Here is a 13,482-nt window from a genome sequence, read left to right on the forward strand (position 1 = left end):
CATCCAGGTGTGCTGGGCCAGGATTTATTAGGTCTGTAGTGGCAAGGGGCAGTCCAAATATGCTGGGTCAGGATCTATCTGCTCTGGTATGGCTAGGGCCAGTTCAGGTACCAGCAGTTTGAAGTAAAACTCTCCAAGCCCTCAAAGATGAGCTTCCACATCTATTGCTCGCAGAAGCCCCTTTGCTTTTACACATGGTAACACAGTTTCCCTGTATGTTCATATATGGTATTAGGTCAGCGTTGATGGATTGGAACCGTTCACGTCTCCTCCCAGGTGTCTGACAAGGGAGGAGCAGCAGCTATGAGAGGCCTCCTTGACCAAATGTCACACTTATTCTTGCGCGCTCTGCACTGGACGGAGAACTTCTCACAGCCGTGCCCTTTTGAAGTACAGAACCATTCTCCCCAACCAGCTCCAACCCCCGCAAGACCAGAGCAGCCATCCTAACACATACAATTCAATGACGAAACAAAGCTACTGTGTACACCATCTAACAAAGCCACACGAAGATACTTATGCAAGGTTAACTACTACAGACACTATATTTCAGCGACCAGACGCAGGGCCACCTGGTTACCTATCAAAGCTCGTATTGACTTTAAAACTCTGGCCATCGGCCATCAGTGTGTTTACAAGGAGGCCCTCCCCATCTCAACAACTGCATTACGCAAAAACACCCAGTGCGAGCGCTAAGATCCTGCGCCAGCATCTCACTTGTCACCGCCCGCTTTAAGAACAGAAGAGCTGGTGGTGTAGGTTTTTGCGTTAGGGCGCCAACCGTGTGGAACTCTCTGCCGACCGCCATCAGAATTGAACAATCAGGCATTGCGTTCAAAAAGCTTGTAAACACCTGACTGTTTGGCAAAGATGGCTAATGCTTGCTTTCACTGTCTACTACCAGCATATTTGTATCAAATGCTCTTCTGACTTCCGATTATTGTACCAAACACTGTGATACCCCTGGGTCTGGGCGTTACAAAAAAGTTATGAATAAAATAAATAAATGAAATGGTTAATCTGCCATAACCTTTGTAAATGGCCACAATATTTATAATTGTAGCCTCCACAAATCATCATTTCTACAGTGTATCCTACTAGTAACGTTTCACTGGTGCTGTGATTACGATACCTTTGTAAGGCAGTGCTGGAAATGGGCCAGGTTTCACCGGATTCAGAAACTGGAAAGATTGTCTCTGCCGCTTCCGAATCTGTAGGAAGAAAAGCGCATGCGCGCGCAACCGCACACTGCCCCCATGATGATCAGCGGTTCACAAGGGTCGCAGACGAACTTAGATGAACTTCTGATCTCGGAGGAGCTCTGCTATGGTTTATGTTTGTTGTACATTTCAGTAAATAAAGTGCAATTAACGTGAGATGGCTCCAGACACAGCAGCGGGTGGGTGATTACTGTCCCTTAAGAGGATTGTGCGGTGGATGATTAGGAATGGAAGGGCTGCATAACGCCTCGTGCTGTGTGAAATAATCACTGCATTCAGGTGATGGTAGTGCATTCTATTTTATTGGCCTTCTTTCAGTCTTGATGGTAAATTTAAATAAAGTTTAGATTTTATTGGACTAAAATTACTTTGCAGGCTGGTAATTGTAGGCTTCCATTCATGATGTGCAAAGCAAACCTAGTTAACATGTTACATGCTACTTTAACAATGTATATATTGTCAAGTTGGTTTATTACAGCATCTGTGAATGTTTTAAAATATCTCTATAGGACACTATTTTATTTTGATTTTTACATTTGACTCCATCCCTAGCCACTCCCCCATTGCACCACCTCCTCCTCACCCACTGGAATCCCAGAGTATTGTTTCTCTATCCGGCACTACATATAGGTGCAAATCGTTTGGCACTGTGGGCACAATGCCTCTATGTGGGTCACAGTGCCTTCGATACAGAATCCAAACTTTTCAGCATTGTCACCGCTAGTGTCCAAATCCCTGAAACATTGTGGCCCCATCACAACCCAGAGTGCTGCATTCACGCGATACTAAATCCCTCACTCCGAGAACCTTTACTCAAATATTCCCATGGGCAAGACTTCTCCGGAGCCAGCTGCTTTCCCACCTTTGCCAGCAATGGAAGCCCATGTCTCAGGATGTCAATGTATTGTTCCTAGTGACATCACCTGTTGAAAGCCTCCTTCACTGGGGGATGTTAACCTGGAATCTTTTGACAAGATTCTCCCTGTGCCCTCCAATGGAAACTGTCATCACAATGGATATAAGCTTGCCGGGTTGAGGAGCAACAATGGAGCAGATGTCAGTCGAGGTTTATTGGTCCCTCAGAAAATCAAATGTCCTTCTACTGAAGAGAAGTGGAGGCAATATTCCGAGCCCTAAAAATCTGCATTCACGGAAACCACTGCTCATGAAAACAGAATACCCCCTATGTTGCCTACCTAAATCAATGGGGGTATCAGGTCACCACCCCGGAGCTTGTGGTTTTAATGCATTTGCCCCAGCCTTCCTTCAGTGCACTGGTTACATTTCCCTGCTTTCTCTTAATTCCCAGGTGTTTTGCTGAATCAGGAACAGCTCACCCTAGTGGTTCCTTATTGGCCAAGGAGGATCCTGGACCCTCTCCTGGTCCATTTGTCAATATATCTTTCATCACTTCTTCCCAGATTTCCCTCTTTGGTACTCGGTCCTCGGGCATCACAGCAGATCATCAATTGGAGATGATCAGTCTGGAACGTAAGACGGGAGGGTTTGGGAGACAGGTCCCCTCCCTCGAGTCAACCAATATCTGAGCAGAATTCCAGACAACCATCTACAATGTAATTATATTCTGAATGCGCCTACGGCATCAGTTCAGTCCTGGTGCGGGGATAGAGATGTTCATCCCCTTGAATTGATTCTTCCAACGCCATTTTGTATTTGGGTGAGATTGCCCTGCTTGCCGTTTTATTGTGAGGCCTGCCTATAATTACTTCCTCCTGGCCTGAAAGGGAAAGGAGGGATTCTGATCGCAGTCTAGGAATCAGGAGTCAATCTGGAGTCATGGGAGAAAAGGGACTTATTGTTTAAAGTGTAAATTGCGTCACTGATGCAGGTTCGTAACATTTATGGGTTCCTGGTGTTCATGGGTTCCTGGTGTTTTCTTCTAGAATGAAGTAACCGGACGAATCCAGGAAGCAGAAGGGAGCGTGTCTCACATCTATGTAAGGTAGGAAGCCAATTGATGGCTGACTTAATTTATTTGGCAATTTGTATGTAGTGCAAGGCACATCCAGAGACTAAATGGTTGAGAGATGTATGCCATGGCAATACCAGGCAGAATACAGTGTGATTTAGACCAGGCTGGACACATCTTGTGGGGGAGAGGTCCTGGGGTCTTCATGGCATGCTCGTGGTAGAGCAGTCCTCTGGTCTTCAGAACGCATGTAATAGCAGAGCAGTTCCTAGTCTGCAGGGTATGCATGACTTTTCAGGATGCGTGTAATGGCAGAGCAGTTCCTGGTCTGCAGGGTGTGCATGGTGTGTGGTAGAGCAGTCCTGTAGTCTTCAGGACACGTGTAATGGCAGAGCAGTTCCTGGTCTGCAGGGTATGCATGCATTTTGGTAGAGCAGTCCTGTCGTCTTCAGGACGCGGGTAATGGCAGAGCAGTACCTGGTCTGCAGGGTATGCATGCCTTTTCGTAGAGCAGTCCTGTCGTCTTCAGGACGCGTGTAATGGAAGAGCAGTTCCTAATCTGCAGGGTATGCATGACTTGTGGTAGAGCAGTCCTGTCGTCTTCAGGACGCGTGTCATGGCAGAGCAGTTCCTGGTCTGCAGGGTATGCATGCCTTTTGGTAGAGCAGTCCTGTCATCTTCAGGACGCGTGTAATGGCAGAGCAGTTCCTGGTCTGCAGGGTATGCATGACTTGTGGTAGAGCAGTCCTGTCGTCTTCAGGACGCGTGTAATGACAGAGCAGTTCCTGATCTGCAAGGTATGCATGACTTGTGGTAGAGCAGTCCTGTCGTCCTCAGGACGCCTGTAATGGCAAAGCAGTCCCTGGTCTGCAGCGTATGCATGTCTTGTGGTAGAGCAGTCCTGTCGTCTTCAGGACGCGTGTAATGGCAAAGCAGTCCCTGGTCTGCAGGGTATGCATGTCTTGTGGTAGAACAGTCCTGTCGTCATCAGGACGCGTGTAATGGCAGAGCGGTCCCTGGTCTGCAGGGTATGCATGGCTTGTGGTAGAGCAGTCCTGTCGTCTTCAGGACGCGTGTAATGGCAGAGCGGTCCCTGGTCTGCAGGGTATGCATGGCTTGTGGTACAGCAGTCCTGTCGTCTTCAGGACGCGGGTAATGGCAGAGCAGCTCCTGGTCTGAATGGTATGCATGACTTGTGGTAGAGCAGTCCTGGCGTCTTCGGGACGCGTGTAATGGCAGAGCAGTCCCTTCTCTGCAGGGTATGCATGACTTGTGGTACAGCAGTCCTGACGTCTTCAGGGCGCGGGTAATGGCAGAGCAGTTCCTGGTCTGTAGGGTGTGCATGGCTTGTGGTAGAGCTGCCCTGTCGCCTTCAGGACGCGGGTAATGGCAGAGCAGTTCCTGGTCTGCAGGGTGTGCATGGCTTGTGGCAGAGCTGTCCTGTCGTCTTCAGGACGCGGGTAATGGCAGAGCAGTTCCTGGTCTGCAGGGTGTGCATGGCTTGTGGCAGAGCAGTCCTGTCGTCTTCAGGGTGCGGGTAATGGCAGAGCAGTTCCTGGTCTGCAGGGTGTGCATGGCTTGTGGTAGAGCTGTCCTGTCGTCTTCAGGACGCGGTTAATGGCAGAGCAGTTCCTGGTCTGCAGGGTGTGCATGACTTGTGGCAGAGCAGTCCTGTCGTCTTCAGGACGCGGGTAATGGCAGAGGAGTTCCTGGTCTGCAGGGTGTGCATGACTTGTGGTAGAGCAGTCCTGTCGTCTTCAGAATGTGTGTAATGGCAGAGCAGTTCCTCGTCTGCATGGTATGCATGGCTTGTGGCAGAGCAGTCCTGTCGTCTTCAGGACGCGGGTAATGGCAGAGCAGTCCCTGGTCTGCAGGGTATGCATGAATTGTGGCAGAGCAGTCCTGTCGTCTTCAGGACGCGGGTAATGGCAGAGCAGTCCCTGGTCTGCAGGGTATGCATGACTTGTGGCAGAGCAGTCCTGTCGTCTTCAGGACGCGGGTAATGGCAGAGCAGTTCCTGGTCTGCAGGGTATGCATGACTTGTGGCAGAGCAGTCCTGTCGTCTTCAGGACGCGGGTAATGGCAGAGCAGTTCCTGGTCTGCAGGTTATGCATGACTTGTGGCAGATCAGTCCTGTCGTCTTCAGGACGCGGGTAATGGCAGAGCAGTACCTAGTCTGCAGGTTGTGCATGACTTGTGGCAGATCAATCCTGTCGTCTTCAGGACGCGGGTAATGGCAGAGCAGTTCCTGGTCTGCAGGGTGTGCATGGCTTGTGGCAGAGCAGTCCTGTCGTCTTCAGAATGCGGGTAATGGCAGAGCAGTTCCTGGTCTGCAGGGTGTGCATGGCTTGTGGCAGAGCAGTCCTGTCGTCTTCAGGACGCGGGTAATGGCAGCGCAGTTCCTGGTCTGCAGGGTGTGCATGACTTGTGGTAGAGCAGTCCTGTCATCTTCAGAATGTGTGTAATGGCAGAGCAGTTCCTGGTTTGCAGGGTGTGCATGACTTGTAGGAGAGCAGTCCTGTCACCTTCAGGGCACGTGTAATGGCAGAGCAGTTCCTCGTCTGCAGGGTATGCATGGCTTGTGGCAGAGCAGTCCTGGCGTCTTCGGGACTCGTGTAATGGCAGAGCAGTCCCTTCTCTGCAGGGTATGCATTACTTGTGGTACAGCAGTCCTGTCGTCTTCAGGGCGCGGGTAATGGCAGAGCAGTTCCTGGTCTGCAGGGTGTGCATGGCTTGTGGTAGAGCTGTCCTGTCGTCTTCATGACGCGGGTAATGGCAGAGCAGTTCCTGGTCTGCAGGGTGTGCATGGCTTGTGGCAGAGCTGTCCTGTCGTCTTCAGGACGCGGGTAATGGCAGAGCAGTTCCTGGTCTGCAGGGTGTGCATGGCTTGTGGCAGAGCAGTCCTGTCGTCTTCAGGACGCGGGTAATGGCAGAGCAGTTCCTGGTCTGCAGGGTGTGCATGGCTTGTGGCAGAGCAGTCCTGTCACCTTCAGGACGCGGGTAATGGCAGAGCAGTTCCTGGTCTGCAGGGTGTGCATGGCTTGTGGCAGAGCAGTCCTGTCGTCTTCAGGACGCGGGTAATGGCAGAGCAGTTCCTGGTCTGCAGGGTGTGCATGGCTTGTGGCAGAGCAGTCCTGTCACCTTCAGGGCGCGTGTAATGGCAGAGAAGTCCCTGGTCTGCAGGGTATGCATGACTTGTGGCAGAGCAGTCCTGTCGTCTTCAGGGCGCGGGTAATGGCAGAGCAGTTCCTGGTCTGCAGGGTATGCATGACTTGTGGCAGAGCAGTCCTGTCGTCTTCAGGACGCGGGTAATGGCAGAGCAGTTCCTGGTCTGCAGGTTATGCATGACTTGTAAGAGAGCAGTCCTGTCACCTTCAGGGCGCGTGTAATGGCAGAGAAGTCCCTGGTCTGCAGGGTATGCATGACTTGTGGCAGAGCAGTCCTGTCGTCTTCAGGACGCGGGTAATGGCAGAGCAGTTCCTGGTCTGCAGGTTATGCATGACTTGTAGGAGAGCAGTCCTGTCACCTTCAGGGCGCGTGTAATGGCAGAGCAGTCCCTGGTCTCCAGGGTATGCATGGCTTGTGGCAGAGCAGTCCTGTCGTCTTCAGGACGCGGGTAATGGCAGAGCAGTTCCTGGTCTGCAGGGTGTGCATGGCTTGTGGCAGAGCAGTCCTGTCGTCTTCAGGACGCGGGTAATGGCAGAGCAGTTCCTGGTCTGCAGGTTATGCATGACTTGTAAGAGAGCAGTCCTGTCACCTTCAGGGCGCGGGTAATGGCAGAGCAGTTCCTGGTCTGCAGGGTATGCATGACTTGTGGCAGAGCAGTCCTGTCGTCTTCAGGACACGGGTAATGGCAGAGCAGTTCCTGGTCTGCAGGTTATGCATGACTTGTAAGAGAGCAGTCCTGTCACCTTCAGGGCGCGGGTAATGGCAGAGCAGTTCCTGGTCTGCAGGGTATGCATTACTTGTGGCAGAGCAGTCCTGTCGTCTTCAGGACGCGGGTAATGGCAGAGCAGTTCCTGGTCTGCAGGGTGTGCATGACTTGTAAGAGAGCAGTCCTGTCACCTTCAGGGCGCGTGTAATGGCAGAGCAGTTCCTGGTCTGCAGGTTATGCATGAATTGTGGCAGATCAGTATCATGGTCTTTGGGAGGCACATTGTGGCAGAGCAGTTCCGTGGGCAGAGAAGTCCTGAAGATTTCAGAATAGCAATCCTGTGGTCTGGGGAATGACTTGGGGTAAAGAGGCCGCGTAGCCACCAGGATATTTCTTAAGGCACAGCCGTAGATTAGTCTTGGGGAAATCCTTCATGAAAGATTAAATGCGTGGTCTTCAGGACACTTCTTGTTGCATAGCATTCTCATGCTATTTTGAACATATAGTGTGCCAGAGCAGTCTTAGGGTCTTCAGTTCATGTCTTGTGGCAAATCATCCCTTGGTCTTCCTTACACATCTTGTGGCAGAGAAGTGCATGGTCTTCTGGGCGTATGTTGTGACAGCGCAGTCTCATGATCTTTTAGACATGTCTTGTGATAGAACGGTTCCGTGGCTTTTGAGACACAGTTTGGGGCAGATCAGTCCGTGGTCTCATGGATTTGTACTGTGGGGCTAAGTAGTCTCAAATTGACTGGAACATGTTCTGTGGTAAAGGAGTAGTCTTCTGAACATATCTTGTAATTGTGCAATTCATGGTGCTTCGGGCACATGTTCTGTCAGAGCAATCTGTGGTCTTCTTGGCTCATCTTATGTCAGATCAGGCCATATTTTAAAACACGTTTTGTACGCAGGTCAGTCCAATCGTCTTTTGGAGAGGTCCTGTGGAAGAGCAGTGTTGTGGTCTTTGGGACACTCTTTGTGGCAGAGGAGCTAATTGTATAGTCGTCTGGGCGTGTCTTGTCAGAGAGCCATTGTTTTCTGGAAAGGTCCACTAGGAAGCCAGGTCTGTGGATTTGGGAATAAAGCTGTGAGCATATAGAGAATGCAGTCTAAAGGCGGACAATGTCCAGGTCTGTTTGTGTCCCGCCATCTTTCAGCAGTGAGGTGGGGCAAAATCTTCTTGAGGTATTGTTGGTTCTTCAGGAGAGTTTTGTCTCCCAGAGGAAGTGACATATCATTCAGGCAATAGCTATTTGTTTATATTTCTTTTTTAATTACATGTCATGTGCTGCCCAAACTTTGGGTCGTACTTGAAATCGTGATGGCTATCTGTGATCAAGGATGTCCATCCCAAGAAAGCAGGCTTAAGTTAAGTAGGCCAGTTCTATGTTTGGACACTGGCTAAGCCTTACAAATAAAGTCTGAAGTCAACGACATCCTCTTAACAGTCGGCATTTAGTAAAATACAGGTACTGAGCTGAATAATTGAGTCATTGTAGCCTTCCAATTTCCCTATTTTCTATTAATTCTATTTTATAGTTTAAAGCACACACTTAGCTCGAGAGTAGCGGAGCACTGTACAGGGTGTGGCTAACCAGCATCCGGGCTGGTGTCTTTTAACAGTAGGGCAGTACTGGTGGTGTGTACGTTGGTCTGAGCTCCTATTGGGATCAGTCCTTTTGTGTATTTGTGTTCATTTGAAGAGCATGGATGTCAAATTTGATCTGAAATTATGTACAATAACACATTTACAGATGGCGGAAGCATTCCCACAAAGGCTGCCTGTACAATACCATAAAGATTGAGAACTGGTAGTAAGCTAGTTTATGAGGGTCTGAAAAAGGAGGACATTTACCAGGGACAAAACAAAAAAAAACAGAAACAAAATGTATATAAGAAAACAGGTGACTTACAAAGGTAACACCCTATCGACACAAATGCGTCAAACTAAAGAGAGGTACTAATTAAATATACAAAATGGCATTATTAAGCCACACTGGAGGCAGTGTTGGGGTCAAGTAGGGAAGATGGCGGGGGCAGGGAAGGGAAGCTCCCTCTTTAGCAAGTAAATGAAGTTTCAGTCAAGCTTTGAAGAGATCCAGAGTTGGGCTGACTTTTATTGTTATGGGCAGTGGGTTCCAGTGGAGCGGGGTGAAACAGGAGAAAGAACAGAAGCGAGAGGAGGAGAGTAGGGGACAGTGAGACTGAACAGGTACTGAGGAGCAAGACCATTGATAGCTTTTTAGATTAGGAGAAGGAACTTGAAAAGAGAGTGGCTGTGCATGGAGAGATAACCAACATGTTGTCGGTAGGTAGATGTGAGGGAGGATCTGGGTAGGTTGTACAGAGTGCGGGTAGCAAAGTTGACTACTTTGTCTAGAGAGAGGAAGGAGTAGAGAGGAAGGCCAAGGAGTAGGCTTGTGCAGTAGTCCAGTTAGCTAAAAACAAGAGTGGAGATTTGAATTTTAGAGTGGTTAGTAAATAAAGGACATTTTTTAATGTTGAAGAGGTTTATACAAGCTCTAGAGGCAGTGGTACTGATGAATTGTTGCAGTCATAGGTCGCTATCAAAGAGGATCCCAAGATTGTAAGCCTTGTATTAGGGAGCCAGAAGGTCAGGTGTAAAGGAGATATCAGAAGAGAGCGGAGGGGTAGCATTGGAATCTGGAAGAAAGATGACTTGCGTTTTGGAAGAGTTTAGCATGAGGCAACTGCGAGCCATCCAGTGACGAACTGTAGTGAGATAGTTCGCAATCTGTTCTGAGATGGGTGGGATGAAGGATGTGAAGGATGAAAAGGAGAACAATATTTGAGTGTTATCAGGAAAAAGGTAAACGTGAAAACCAAAGGATGCAATAAGTCTTTCTAGGGCATAGAGGGTGAAGAGCACAGGTCCAAGGAATGATCTTTAGGGGACAGCAACAGAGAGAGGTTTGGAGTCAGAGGTTTGCGAGTTCCAAGATATTTTAAAGGATCGTCCTTGCAGGTAGGAGGCAATTCAGGGAAGAGCATATTTGCAGAACCCAAGATCCTACAGAGAGGAGTGATCGAAAGTGTCAAAAGCAGCAGAAATTTACAAAAGGATGAGAATAGAAGTGAGTTGGGAATGGTGAGTATTAGAAATTTGCAGACATGCATGAGTGCAGTCTCGGTTCAGGGTTTACTACAGGAGCCAGATTGAGGTGGATCTCCAAGGCCAATATTCTCAAGGTACTTAGTGATCCAGTCGACCCATTCCTTGGTCAGGTGTTGTTGAAAGAAGCCCTGTTTTGAAAGATTTATGAAATCAGAGAATAGTGGAGGCATTCACAGCTCACTAAGCAATAAATAAGCACTCTACAGGCAAAGACTGAGTAAAACATCAGTACAACTTCATCAGAGGTATAAGAGACTTTCAAAGTAAGTCATGCTTTTAGTTGTCATCTATGTACGGGATCTAAATTGGAAGAATTTGATCACATTCCACACAGTTGCCCGTCATCAACTCTTTTATATGGCTTTTGATGCCTGATTTCCCCCACTTCAATGGGCATTGCTAGTAGATGTTATCATAACCTGCTTTAATGGTATTTGATTTTTTGAATTGAGAAGATTGAAAGCTAAGTCGACTATGTTGGAATTTGAAGCTTAGCGGTCAGAGGTTAGCGCTTTACTCCCTGAGCTATCTTGCCAGATATAGATTCCAATAGTTGGCAGATCAGTCATTGTTTTACTAAAAATGCTAGAATGATATTTCTGTAAAACAGCCTAGGTCGGAGAATCTTCACCACAATCATTCTTTGCCAATACAATGTTGAACCCTGGCTGGTCTGCCAAAGCCTGCGGGAATCCCAAGGTTTTACCCACCCAATGTTCTGGCGTCAGCTCCTTCTTGGCAGATGGTAATACTCGGAACAGGGTCTTCTGTATCCGCTGATAGAAAAGTAGCACAGGATATTCCAATTAGGAACATCGAGGGTAGAAATAACGTAGAGAGTGCCCCACCTTCCTTATCGATCAACTTAACTGCGGGAGTGGGCAGGGCCTACAGTGATTTCCTTTGGAAATTCAGGACGAACATACACACCCTTAGCACGTCAGGATATGTAATTTGTGATTACTAAATTTGCTGGAGGTATTTACCTTTGTGTTGTATACGCCAGCACGCACATGACAGAAAGTGCAAATGCTGTGGCATTATCCAATAGTGTATTAGTGTGTGTGAACTGTTCGTTTTATGTGGTCATGAACAGTAAATCAATTGTGTTAGAAATATTGTAAAAATATTCTGTCATCCATAATAAAAATGTTTCTACTCATGAATAACCATTTAGAGTGCATAGATGTTTTAATTACAAACAACCAACATGCATCCAATTGCATCAAGGGAACTTCCCTTTCTTGAAAAATGGTTCACATTGTTTCAGCCACTTCTGATCACTTGACAGCCATTCTTCAGGACATCAAAAAACATTGAAAGTGTGTGATCAGTTTCACAATGCAGGTATAACAAGCATTGGCCAAGCCAACCCTTTCTCTTTAGGTTGGCATGAGATACTTGCATAATGGTACTAGTTGGCCATAAAATGGCAACAGCTGGAAGTTGGTGGGAGAACCTGAGCATATGATGTCAGTGTCTGCCAAATGCCTATCTAATACCTATACACATGCCAAAATCGTTGGCTTTCCAATGCCTGTTGTTAACAGGACTTCAGTGCATGCAACAAATGTGAGGGCAGTTATTGCTTATAAATTAAGTGGATGAAGCCACAGTCAGTTAAGACATTTTTATTACACCAGGAGCTCATTTACATATGCAATTGAGCCATTACCTCTGAGAAGACTGCTTACAAATAACAGTGAAGGGCCCTACACAGCACACCATTTGATGTTATTGCATGATAGGGCCATCTCAAAGAGATTACAGGAGGGTGTGTTTTGGGCATGGAAGGCCAGTTAGTGGGTGAGAATGGCCATAGAGATTAGCATGAACAATATTTTGAGATATTTGATTACTGCCCACTCTTGCTGGCACTAAGCATTGATCAATTCAATGTCACTCTAGTTCGGAGTGATGTGCGCTTCTGCTGCGTGCTGCTGCTGCTCTAGTTCGGTGATTCCCACATGTTGAAAGGAAGGGACAGAAGGGAGAAGAGGAGCAGAAGGCATCAACATAAACAAGGAATGAAGGAACACTCTGTTATGTTGGATATTACTTTGTAACACCCACAAGGCCCTTAGACTGTCTCGAGGCACTGATAGTGTAGAAGAGCATGAATAAGGGAACGGAAAAGCTTCAATGTAAACAGTGTGTATATCATGTTTTGTTATGAATCTTTTCTGTATTGCGTATTGCACCGGTCAGCACCATGGTGGTATGACAGCACCTGACCTGAGTTGTCTAGGGAGTGGCCTTTTTTATCCCCCAAGGTGCATTGTGACCTTAGTTTCTGAGAGAATAGAAAGGTTCTGCAAAGCAGGAGGCAGGGAAAAGGGGGGGGAACGTTAAATGCATGTGTTATGTAATGTTATGTTTTGAAGCTTTTATACTACACCAAATCACCATCAGCATAGTCTCAGAATACCTAGGCTTGCCTTTGCGTCAGTGTACTGTGCCACCTGGGTATCCAGACCTTACTGTGCAAGAAAAAAGGGACAGGGGAAGATAAAAGAATGGGAAAGAGTGAGAAGGTGCCAAGTCAGAGGGAGTGGGGCTTCAGGGGGTTGCATAGGAAACAATGTTCTGAGGTCGATTTGGCGCATGTAAGTCTTGTTTGGTGGACTGTAGACACATAAATGCAGAAATAAATATATATTCTAATGTGTTTGGAATACACTGAATTGAATTTATAAGGCAGATTTAAAAAGCAATGGGAAATGGCTTTCCACACAATGCTTTTGTAGACGAGGAGCCAAGTAAGCCCACCTCAACCATATCGCCCACATTACCTATATGTTGGGAACCAGAGTGTGATGCACGTGCAGTACCAGTGAAAATACCAATACCGGGTAGAATTCTGGAGGCAAGGTTCCCATTGAGAAAGCCATACCTGCATACAAGACAATATGCTGGCCACTTGAATGAGATCCCAGAAGAAACAGGACCAATGCATGAAAGAGCGGATCGGTGATATCACACACAAAGCTGAACTGACGTACATAGAAGAGATGCAGAGACAAGAGAATGAAAATATTCTTTAAGGCACCAAGAAAGGATTAAAGATAAGTGACATCTTGGGCTCAAGATGAAAAAACGTATGCTACAGAAACGATGAAAATATCAAGTAATTTTACACATGTACATATGCAATGAAACACAAGCAGATGAAGTATTGTTAAGGCTAGCTACGTAGTGAATAGATTGTGGCATGCACCAACGTATACATATAGGAATAAACAAAGAATGGATGTTTTCCACAAAGTGTTATAGCAGAACTTGACCAAAAGAAGAAAGTCCTCTTTTTCAGTGTGTCACAGTT

The 13,482-nt window shown here is 47.3% G+C and overlaps 1 protein-coding gene across 3 annotated transcripts in view; it reads left to right on the forward strand.

Annotated features, from left to right (window-relative positions):
* CASZ1 (castor zinc finger 1) overlaps positions 1 to 13,482 on the forward strand; it is a 1,374,833-nt gene that overhangs the window by 998,757 nt on the left and 362,594 nt on the right. For 2 of the 3 annotated variants that reach the window (XM_069609955.1, XM_069609957.1), the window contains exon 5: positions 3,125 to 3,183. The exons of the other annotated variant lie outside the window; for it this stretch is intronic. The gene's annotated coding sequence lies outside the window, so the exon portion shown is untranslated. The remainder of the gene's footprint in view (positions 1 to 3,124; positions 3,184 to 13,482) is intronic. 3 annotated transcript variants of the gene reach the window in all.

The sequence above is a fragment of the Ambystoma mexicanum genome, chromosome 8 (genome assembly GCF_040938575.1).
Source record: "Ambystoma mexicanum isolate Mex_15411 chromosome 8, UKY_AmexF1_1, whole genome shotgun sequence".
Classification (NCBI taxonomy): domain Eukaryota; kingdom Metazoa; phylum Chordata; class Amphibia; order Caudata; family Ambystomatidae; genus Ambystoma; species Ambystoma mexicanum.